Raw genomic sequence first — 10605 nt, forward strand, 5'->3', positions numbered from 1 at the left:
GGTTTTGATTGATACCTGTTGGAGGCGCATGGTGGTTCGATTTACTCGTCCAATCCCGATTTGCCTTTCCGTGCATAAAGCGAACTTAAAGCTGCAATTCAATCAACCATTCTCTGATAATTATATTCTTGTGTCAAGTACATCCCCTCTCTAGGAACATTTAACATATATACGGCTTGTTAAATAATATTGTATTTCTGATTCTTTCATCCTCATAGTCATGACTGATCCAAGATAAAAATATATTGTGCTGACATGGGAAACATGCAATAAAATTGCATGATGAATAGTCAAGGTCAAAAGCTAGCGGAAAGAATAAACAGTGAGAGTGATGCACGCAAGCTTCCAGCCGTGTGATTTGCACAGAATTAGATACAAAATTGGATTGATCATGCTCATTTACAGGGTGAGAGTTTCTGTTGCTAAACCTTCGATTTTAAGAAAGCAAGAGAATTAGTTGGTTAATACCGAGCTATTAGAAACTGGCATCATCGAAACTGCATGCTGCAAGCCTTTCCCTGTCCGACACAATCCTCGCTCTCGTTATGCTTTTTTTTACAGATAACATCAAAAGCCGTGACATGCTCTTCCATTCATAACACGGACACTCATGATTTTTGTTTTTTTTTACATCGCAATGATGAGGATAATCAGTACCATATAGGGTTTGGTGAGTCTCAGAGCTCCAGAAAAAATTAAACTCCTGTAGGATTTTACGTTTAGCAGTGAGACGCGCTAGCACAGTAAATTGAACTGTACGTAATTTAGATTTTATTGAAAAGCATGCAGAAGCCATGTTGGGAGCAATTTGAAGATTGGAACGGCTATGGCAGGACACTTATTATACAGAAGGTCGATCCGCGTATATGTGTCCAATTTTGAACCGTCACCCCCGTGTACAGATACCGATACAAGCGATAGGAGGACGGTTAGAGACTGTATTATCGTGGCACTATCGCGAGTGTGTGTTGTATACATCATGGCTCCTAAGTTGAACCTTCTTTGGGAGGGCTACATAGTTGCAGTTTTCCACGCCAAATTTTCGGTGCCAAAAATTCAGAAACAGTGCAAAGAACATGGATGCACCTTGGGTTCGAAGACCATCAAGAACATAATCAAGCGACATAAAAACCACTAGGTTCCAGCTACTCAGTCACCCACCAGGGGCGACGAGGAAGTGAGCGTGTACTGCAGTAATGCAGCGCGTGTCTCGAAAGTTGTATCGAATGGCACTACAGGAGAACCCCCCGACGCAACATGTGATGGCCACACAACTCCACGTGGCCCATTCAACTGTGAACCACACCCCGTGTGAGAAATTTAACCTCCGGAAGAATTTTAAAAAAGTGAACATTATCTCAGTGAGGCCTATCTGTGTAAGGGCTCATCACATACATCTCTTTCTACCCAGAACTTCCTGCAACAAATGTCGACAGACACCGGCATTCGAGCTATTCCATTTCACGATATATTGGTGAAGTCACCCGATGCGATTCCCATAGATTTTCTGTGGGTTTGGGTCTACTCAAACGGGCACTTTCCTCTCATCGTGTCAGCACTCTCCGGGGTCTGTGGAAAGCCTATCAGGAGGACTGGCAGAAGATTCCACTTCCTGTACTTCATCGAAGCCTCTTACAATGGAAGTTACGGTGCAGGACAAGACACACGGTGATCACATTGAGGCAAACTGATGGTGGTCCCATGGATTTTCATAAGGTAAGTGCTAGTCCAATATCGGACACATATACGCGGATCGACCTTCTGTAATGTAAATATTTCAGTATAATGTTTTGAGAATTGCTTTTCAATAATGTTCGATACTTAATTTAATCAATTGTTAGACAAAACACAACATTTTGAAATGAGAATTATGGCTGTTTTTTTTAGGTACTTGAGAAACTATTGTAACACTCTTCGTAAAGCTGTATATACTCTTTCCTACATTTGAGCCTGAAATTGTGGTGAAATCTCTTTTCTGTTCCTACAATAGTTAGCCTAGTTTTTAACAGTACATCTACAAATTCAATGCAAATGTACCAGTTATCAGTAGTCACATTTCTGTTGGTATCGAAAGTAGGTTTACACAGTCTTACTACAGCCTGCATATGTATAGAAAGATTTTGTTCTTGTTTTTACATAACTCTAGCCTATCTGTTCTTTTATTGCAATAGAGATAAATATTGTAAATGTAATGTGTTCTGATTATTAGTTCTAGTTATATTAGCACCAAGCGAATAGCAACCTTGAGAATTGACATTAAATTCACTCAGAACTTGCAAGATTGCTTTCAGGGTTGACAAATCTCATACAACTCAAAAGTACTGCAAATCTAGCTGATGACATGGTTACTCGAAATATGTCTCGACCTGTTCCGTCTGTAGCAAAAATAGATCGAAAGATTTTGTTGTTCTATTTAAAATTACACTGTAAATGAGGAGGCCAAAAAAGCTTATAAGTATATATGTTAAATGTTCCTAGAGAGGGGATGTACTTGACACAAGAATATAATTACCAGAGAATGATTGATTGAATTGCAGCTTTAAGTTCGCTTTATGCACGGAAAGGCAAATCGGGATTGGACGAGTAAATCGAACCACCATGCGCCTCCAACAGGTATCAATCAAAACCTGGCACTTTTTTTATTACAAGACGACAACGCCATCGGCAAGACATAATTACCAGAGAATAACTGCAACCGACGCAGTGAGAGGGGTCTTCATATTGTATGGCCAGTTCATCTGCTTGCTATTAAAAAGTAAAAATGTGGAACCTTGCAGGACACCCGGGAAGCCTTGAACTGCTCTTGTTGAAACTAAGTGACACTGCTGTGAAGTGTTTTTTTAGTGTTCAGTTACCAAGCCCGTGGTAGCCATTCTAGGTAGTTGAGTCGATATTTCATTAGAAATAATGTGTTTTCAATTGTTGGAGGGAAAGCAAGCATCCAGTTTGTATGAAAAAGATATTTCGTCCACTCCTGTTGGGCTACTCAGCGAAAAAACATACTTTTTTCTTGTCACCAAGCGTACGTACTTGAAGAATATACATGAGTAGATTTATTTATTTCTTCTTCTCTTTTTCTGAGGGCATATGCGAGTCTTATTCAAGAACTGGAATGATTGTGCCTTTCGAATCGAATTTAAGGAGGGGTAGAGAAAGGGAGTACCATGACAAATATCTACTGAAGTTTTAAGACATTTTCTCATTATCAATTGTGTCTACACACACAACTTCGTGCCTTGTCTACATCCATACCTAGACCGAGAGATTCGAACCACTCCTCAGTATATAGGTAAACATAGTAACTTAAGCCCTTAGAGTAGTAGACCTACAAAAGTACACCTGTGTTAACCGCCTCGTGTGGAGGAGGGGGGACAATTGTAGTTGTTGGGGTAACGCACTTCGAAGCAGACGTTCCCCACTTCCTCAATTTCATCAAAACAACAATTACCCATCCTCATCGTTGCCATTAGCCAAAATAGCCTCGCTTCATTTTTTTTTACAATTTTCGTAGTAATCTCCGTACGCCCTGGTTATTTGCAGATTAACAAAAAAATGTCTGAAGTTTGAACTCGTGACCCCTCTCCATACCGGTGCAAGCTGTTTTTGTGATTGTTCTCCTAGATTATTCAAAGTGCCTAATTTTCGCATATTCAAATACACACAGCTGAAGGGGGTTCATGTCACATTGCTTTTTTCGATATAGATTTTTAACTAGAAAATTGTTATGATTACAGTACACCCATATCAGTATACAATAACATGGTGCCATTTTTCTGTTTCTGTTGACAACAAAAGAAAATCTACGGACCACAGGTTCGAGGAACAAGACATTAACTATATTTTGCATACATGCAGGTACGCCTCCCCGCGAGGTGTGCTATTATAAGACAGGGCGCTTCATTCTTTTCAATACAAGTGAGCAGTGGAGTAAAATTTCTTTCTTTTATTTTGATGTCCATGCATTGATCTGATCCCCCTTGTCCAACCAAAACAAAAGCTCCGGTCCCATTTGGAGACTGCAAAAACTGATATGTATGTTTGTTCAGAAAAACCATCCATAGACAATACCTTTGCACCCTCCATGTGCATTTTCCTTGTTGGCTGAACGCGAAGATGCCCGAGACTGCTTTCGAAATTGCGTTCAGCCTCGCATCACGATACAGCCGTTTCTAAAATTCTATTACTATTATTATCTAAAACTATTTCATCACACACAATCAAAGGGGTAAAAGGTAACATTTCTCTCCTTCCCTCGCTTTTAGCCATCGTCCAGTGTCCTTCTAGATAGCAGGTGAATCGTGACTAGCAAAAGTATTGAAATCGAAATATGAATTATCCGTTATAACCCCCCCCCCTTCTTTACATGCACGCTCGATGACATCGAAATAAGCGGAAACACACCGCTATGCTTAAAAAAAAAAACATCCATTTGTACAACTGTATAGGTCGAGGTTCATAAGCCTCGTCCATCTCATGCCAGGGACTGCATATCTTATGTACAGTTTATAGTGGCATCATATTCCTTCACTCGAGAGACTTGCAAGACAGCTCATTACTAGATCTGTTTTGTCCATATGACAATGCTTGCTATCAGTAATGACATTTTTATGGTGTTTAACCTAACAGCTGAGGGGCCAGGGCATTCCACATTTACCTTTGCTAGTGCAATAAATGTCAATGTTTTAAGTTATGCAATAATTTTGACATTATATTCATGTCCATTCCCCAAAACTAGATTTATATACACAAACAACTCGCTCTTGCAATATATTATCTGATGCGACATTGTGAAAGGTTCTCGCATGTTCGCGAAACAGGAAATACACGTCATAGCTTCCGTGAATTGAACGCAAGGTTACTGGGCCACGCAAAATACATTAAGAAGAATTATATATTCCAAATTCAGGTATCATGCACAAATAGAATAATCGGGCTGAATTTACAGTCTAAAACCACCATGTTCTGACAGCAAGTATCAAAAACCTGTGATTATTTTATTATATGATAGGAGGTGAGTGAAATAATTGTTGCACGTTACATTTTAAACCCAGTACATGTGTTGGAAAAAACTGCCTATAAGCTGTCTCACTCTCTCTCTCTCTGTCTATCGCCCGTGGCAATAACTTCGCAAAACTACAGGACTAATAACACAGTTACCATATACTTGGCTATTAGCTCCATTAGCAGTAATATTTGTAATGTACTCACTTTCGACTTTGTTCTGCAACAGACGTCACTCCCATGTCCTGCGACTATTTTACTCGACCACGTGCACCTTTCACATCTCACAACGGCCTACTGGTGCGAGCAATACAAGTCTCAACTTGTCCACTACACAACAACGTCCCAAGCTACAGTTTTCCATCTCCCGCTGTTAGGTTGCAGGTGTGGACATTATCAGAACAGGTGGAGGTTCTACATAGGGTTGGGGTCCGACTTTGGTCACTTTTCTCCATAATATTTATTTTCATGAACACAATGTCAAGAGCATCTACCTCTAGCGCAGGTCGTTTGTTGCTGATATATTACAACTTACAGGCTAATAAGAGCTTATGCGAATTCACCCCTGCTTGTCGAGCTGTAGAAGCCACAATTTTCCTAAACTATTTTTTTTTATTTGTAAAATCCATCTAATGTCTGAAATAAAAATGTTAACTGTATAAGGAAAATTTTTGCAAAATATCCCGCCCTTTGATTCAACTTACTAGGACCCCAATATCATAGGCTTGATCCTAGAAGTCACATGCACAGCCATGTCCTTCGTAATGGCATATGCTAGTCAGCTAGATATTATCATAGGAGATTCACATTTCGCCCTTTGATCCTACCCAAACTGACATTGCACAAGCTAGAAGAAACAGGGGCGGGATATTTTATGTTAATTACGGCAGCCTGTGTGCAGTTATAAGTTAATTATCAAAAGAGGGCTCTATTATAAGACAATACCGCTTACAATATTCCCTAACACACAATCAACATAACAGGTAACATCCTATTTGTCCTTTTATACCCACCAAAACACCTAGTTTTTTGGTTTCCTCATAGATGGTGCTGACGGCGCCACCCAGCTCGAGATAGTTCCTTTGTTTGCTAACAGATGGCGCCCACTCTACTCCTCCGAAAATTTTCAATAAAAAAACTTAAAATGTTAAATATCTCGAAAACGGTAAGAGATAGAGCAAAAATGGCAATATTGCTAGATGCCCCCTTGTCGATTTAGGTAATTTAGATTACGTATACCAAGTTTGGTGGTCCTAAGTCAGTCCAAAAATTTCAATTTTTTCTAGACTTCGTAACTTTCGAACGGATGGTCGCAGAGACGTGGTTTTTTTTTTTGCGTTAACATCGTCTCGGTGTCCTCTGTCTTCCTCTACCAAAACTGGTATAGGTCGTCATAGAACCAAATTTATAACCCCACCCCCTCTAGGTTTCCTAAAAAAAACTTAATATCTCGAAAACGGTAAGAGATAGAGCAAAACAGACTGCAATTTTGACTTCAAAGAAGCATTGTATGATAGTAGAGAATAGCCATACCAAGTTTGAGCGAGCTATGATTAATATGGCCCACCCCCGAAATTTCAGGAGGTGGGCCATATCTCGAGAACGGTTAGAGATAGAGCAAAACAGTTAAAAATCGTAAAATGTTAACGAAATGCACATGGTATAAGCCACCTGTATATGATGTTTTCAATAGTTGTTGTCTGGGAACCATGTTGGCCCAACCTCAAAATTTCAGGAGGTTGTTCATATCTCGAAAACGGTAAGAGATAGAGCAAACCAGACCGCGATTTTGACTTCAGTGAAGCAGTTTATGATAGTAGAGAATACCCATACCAAGTTTGAGTGCGCTACGATTAATATGCCCCCCTCCGAAATTTCGTCAGTGGGCCATATCTCGAGAACGGTTAGAGATAAATAAAAATTGTATAACCCTAAAAGGTATTGCTACCTCTGTCGATTTATACCAAGTTTGGTGGTCCTAAATCAAAGGGGGTGGGCCAACTCCCAATTTTTTTTTCCAGAAACCCCCATCTTAAAAGGCTATGGCAAGAGCCCAGTAAATTGGCAACATTGCATTATGCACTGGAACTACATAAGGCAAGCCTAAAGCAAGGTTTGCCAGCTACTTGGTTTAGATTAAGTTAGACTAAGAAAAGTACACGAGCGCGCCACTTTCGCGTTTGCCTTACGATATTTTCCGTTAAGGTTGCAAGAAAAGCGCCACTTTCTGACCCAGAACTCTCTTTTTATCCCTACTTCCAGGTGTTCCTCGATAGCACAGACAACAGTGTCGTAATCGGGATTGATCTTCACATCGACAATTAGCCTCTTGAATTTTTCGTTTAAATCATGTACTTGGGTACTGAAATTGGTTATGGCCGATTCCTGGCTCGCCTCGAAGCTGCCAATTTGCTCTTTCACATTAGCGATAATCTGCTGCAGACTTTCCACGAGTGTCAACTTGGAGTCCTGTGTTGCAAGGTCGTGGACCTGGGTTCTAATTTCCGCAAACAAGGCATGTAGCTCGCTTATGTTCTGTTTGGTGGGTAAGTTTGCAACAGACTCCCGAAGCAATTCGATTTCGGTTTGGATGTTTTTGATGTCGTCGGATTTGAGTATTCGGTTGAGAGCTCTCTTCTCGCTTTTCAGTTCCTGCGAGGTAGGCAGGGTGGCCACCGTGTTTTGGACCGACTCCAAAGCTTTTTTCATCGCATCCAACTCCGAGGCAGCAGCAGCAGCACGTATGCCTTCTTGTAATTGTGTTATGTCGTCCTGGGTGAGGGTGGATTGTTGCAAAGTTTCCAACTTATCCTGTATGTCGTCGATCAAGTAATGAAAATGCGACAACTCTGATTCGGTGTTTACATTTTCCAACTTGGTGATCTGCAGTTGGACGCTGGCCAGAGTATCACTGATGCCAGGCAGTTTGGATTCCAGTGCTTCGTGAACGTTTGCCAGATCATTTTTGATGACGGAGAGAGCATCCTCAATAAGGCCTATGGTGCCTTGCAGCTTCCCGAGATCCTCGTAGGTCTCAAGTTGGAGTTTTATGTTGGCAACACTACGGGCAATGGCATTCAGCTCGCTGGACAAAGGTAGATTGTCGATAAAGTCTTGTAGCGTTTGAAGTTTAGTTTTGACTTCGTTGATGGCTGCATGCAAAGCGTCCGTTTGAAGCTCAGCCTTGATGCTTTCCAACGTAGGAATTTCGAACGATTGAAACTGTTCGTGCAATTTGGCAATACTGGCATTCACGAGATCGTAGTCATCTTGACTTTTTATGCTCTGGATAATGTTTTGCAGTTCAGTCTGGATGGTGCTCGTTTTTTCCTGCAAGTGTCGCTTCAGCTGATCCACGTCAGAGGTTTGCTCTTGCTGCAGCTTCACAAGTTCGTTTTGGAGCTTGCCTACGGTCAGTGCCAAGTTGTCGAAGTTGTCTATTGACGGGAGGTCGGTGTACTTTTGCAGCAGCGATTTAAGCTCGGCGTAAATTTTGAGTACGGGGTCCAGGCACTGAGACTACAGGCTGGCTATCTCTGACTGGAGGCTGGAGTTGAGCGTGGACTGCAGGGCCTGCAGGTCGTTTCGCAACTTCTTGACCCTGACGTCGAGCATGAGAAGCTCGTCGCCGAGGTCATCGCGTATCGTGTGACCAAAAACATCGTTAGGCATTGTTGCCACTGTGGTTATTTATTTTAGGGTAGGTGATTTTCATTTGTATGAAAAGGGGGATGAGTTTGTCGTAGTCGTCCAAGAGCTCCACGTACAGGCGATCGCCAGCAGACACATCGTACGTAGTGGTACTGTCCATCCTATCATGCTTGATGCGATAGATGTTCTTGCCTGAGGAAACCTTGATCTCCCCTTCGTTCTCGGGATTCATTCATGTCGAACTTAAGTTTGCCGGAGATGGGGAACTGGTAATAATTTAAGTTGTTGTTGAATACATAGAACGTTTTGCATACATCTTCGTCGTACTGGGTCAAGATGCTATTCAAGTGTATAATTAACAGACCGTTAAGTTTAGATAGCATGGAAGGCAGGAGTTCGTTGAAGCTCGACGACGACGTAGGCTGGACGGGCACTTCCATAGCTTGCTTCCTGAAGCCAAACAGGTTCATATGCGTGGTTATTTTATAGAAACATTTTCCAGCCGTAAGTTCAAAATTTTGGACCCCTCTACCCCCTCACAAATCGCATTATATACATACATAAGTGGCGTTACAAGAGCCCCCTTGCCTCCCAAGAGGTTTGGTTAGCATGCAATAGATCAATATGCTAGAAAAATAGAGGGGGAGGGGGTAGAATCAATTGTATTTGCCAGTCGAATAGTTCTCGTCGAATCCTATCCAACAAACCTAAAATCATCATCCTAGTACAACTAGGAGCCAACAAAATCAATGTCTCGGAAAACATCTTAAGATTTTTGTCTCAAGAAAATTTTCTTGACAGGCCGGAATTTACAAACCGGAAGTCGACTTTCTTAAAAATTAAGTTATTTGTCTTAAGACGTTTTCCAATACGCTGAGAAGCAACTAGTCAGTGTTGCCAACTCCTATTTGTAGGTTAGCTTCGCCTGTAAAAGATCACATGGTGAAATTTTCTTGTAGTGGGTTGGCAACACTGAGCCCCACTTAAGGTTCCAGAACCGGCTAAGTTCCTCTACTCTTGATGTTGGTGAACCCGTCAATCACCACTACGTATGTGATGTTTTCAATAGTTGTCTGGGAACCATGTTGCCCCCCCAAAATTTAATTTTAATGGACCATATCTCGAAAACGGTAAGAGATAGAGCAAAAGAGACCGCGATTTTGACTTCGAAGAAACTTTTTATGATAGTTGAGAATACCCATACCAAGTTTGAGCGCGCTACGATTAATATGGCCCAACCCGAAATTTCGTCAGTGGAGCATATCTCGAGAACGGTTAGAGATAAATAAAAATAGTAAAAATATTGCTAGCCTTGTCGATTTAGGTAATGTATACCAAGTTTGGTGGTCTTAAGTGGGCCAACCCCCAATTTTTTTTCTAGAAATACCCATTGTAAAAGGCTATGGCAAGAGCCCAGTAGGTTGGCAACGTTGCTTTATGCAGTGGAACTACATAAGGCAAGACTTAGGAGCTGCCAACCTTGCTTTAGGTTAAGTTAGACTAAGAAAAGCCACGTTCGCGTTTGCTTTACGATATTTTCCGTTAAGGTTGCAAAAAAAGCACCACTTTCTATTGCAGAACTGTCTTTTTACCCCTTCTTCTCCGGCAAAATCTACCACCTCGCCCTTCTCGTTTATCACTGCTAATTCGATGTTGCATATGGGGTTACGAAACACAGGAAAATATATCGGTGAGCAGGGTGTGTAGATAATTGGCTCCATTAACTCTGAGTTTGGTTTGAACGTAGCAATAATTATTGTCTGATTGTGGCTGCCTGGGATGCAGTCCGAGGATTTGGTGATCATACCTTCTGCCACGTTGCAATGTATGTTCAGAGTCTCTATGGCTAGAAATTTTGTAATTTTGGCGTGGATGTGTTTGATGCCAGGTTCGAGCTTGGTGCTGTTCTCGAATCCCAGAAGCTCTTCGACAATACCCAGGTTTACGGTTTCC

Source organism: Lepisma saccharinum, chromosome 9 (assembly GCF_977018435.1).
Source record: "Lepisma saccharinum chromosome 9, izLepSacc3.1, whole genome shotgun sequence".
Lineage (NCBI taxonomy): Eukaryota > Metazoa > Arthropoda > Insecta > Zygentoma > Lepismatidae > Lepisma > Lepisma saccharinum.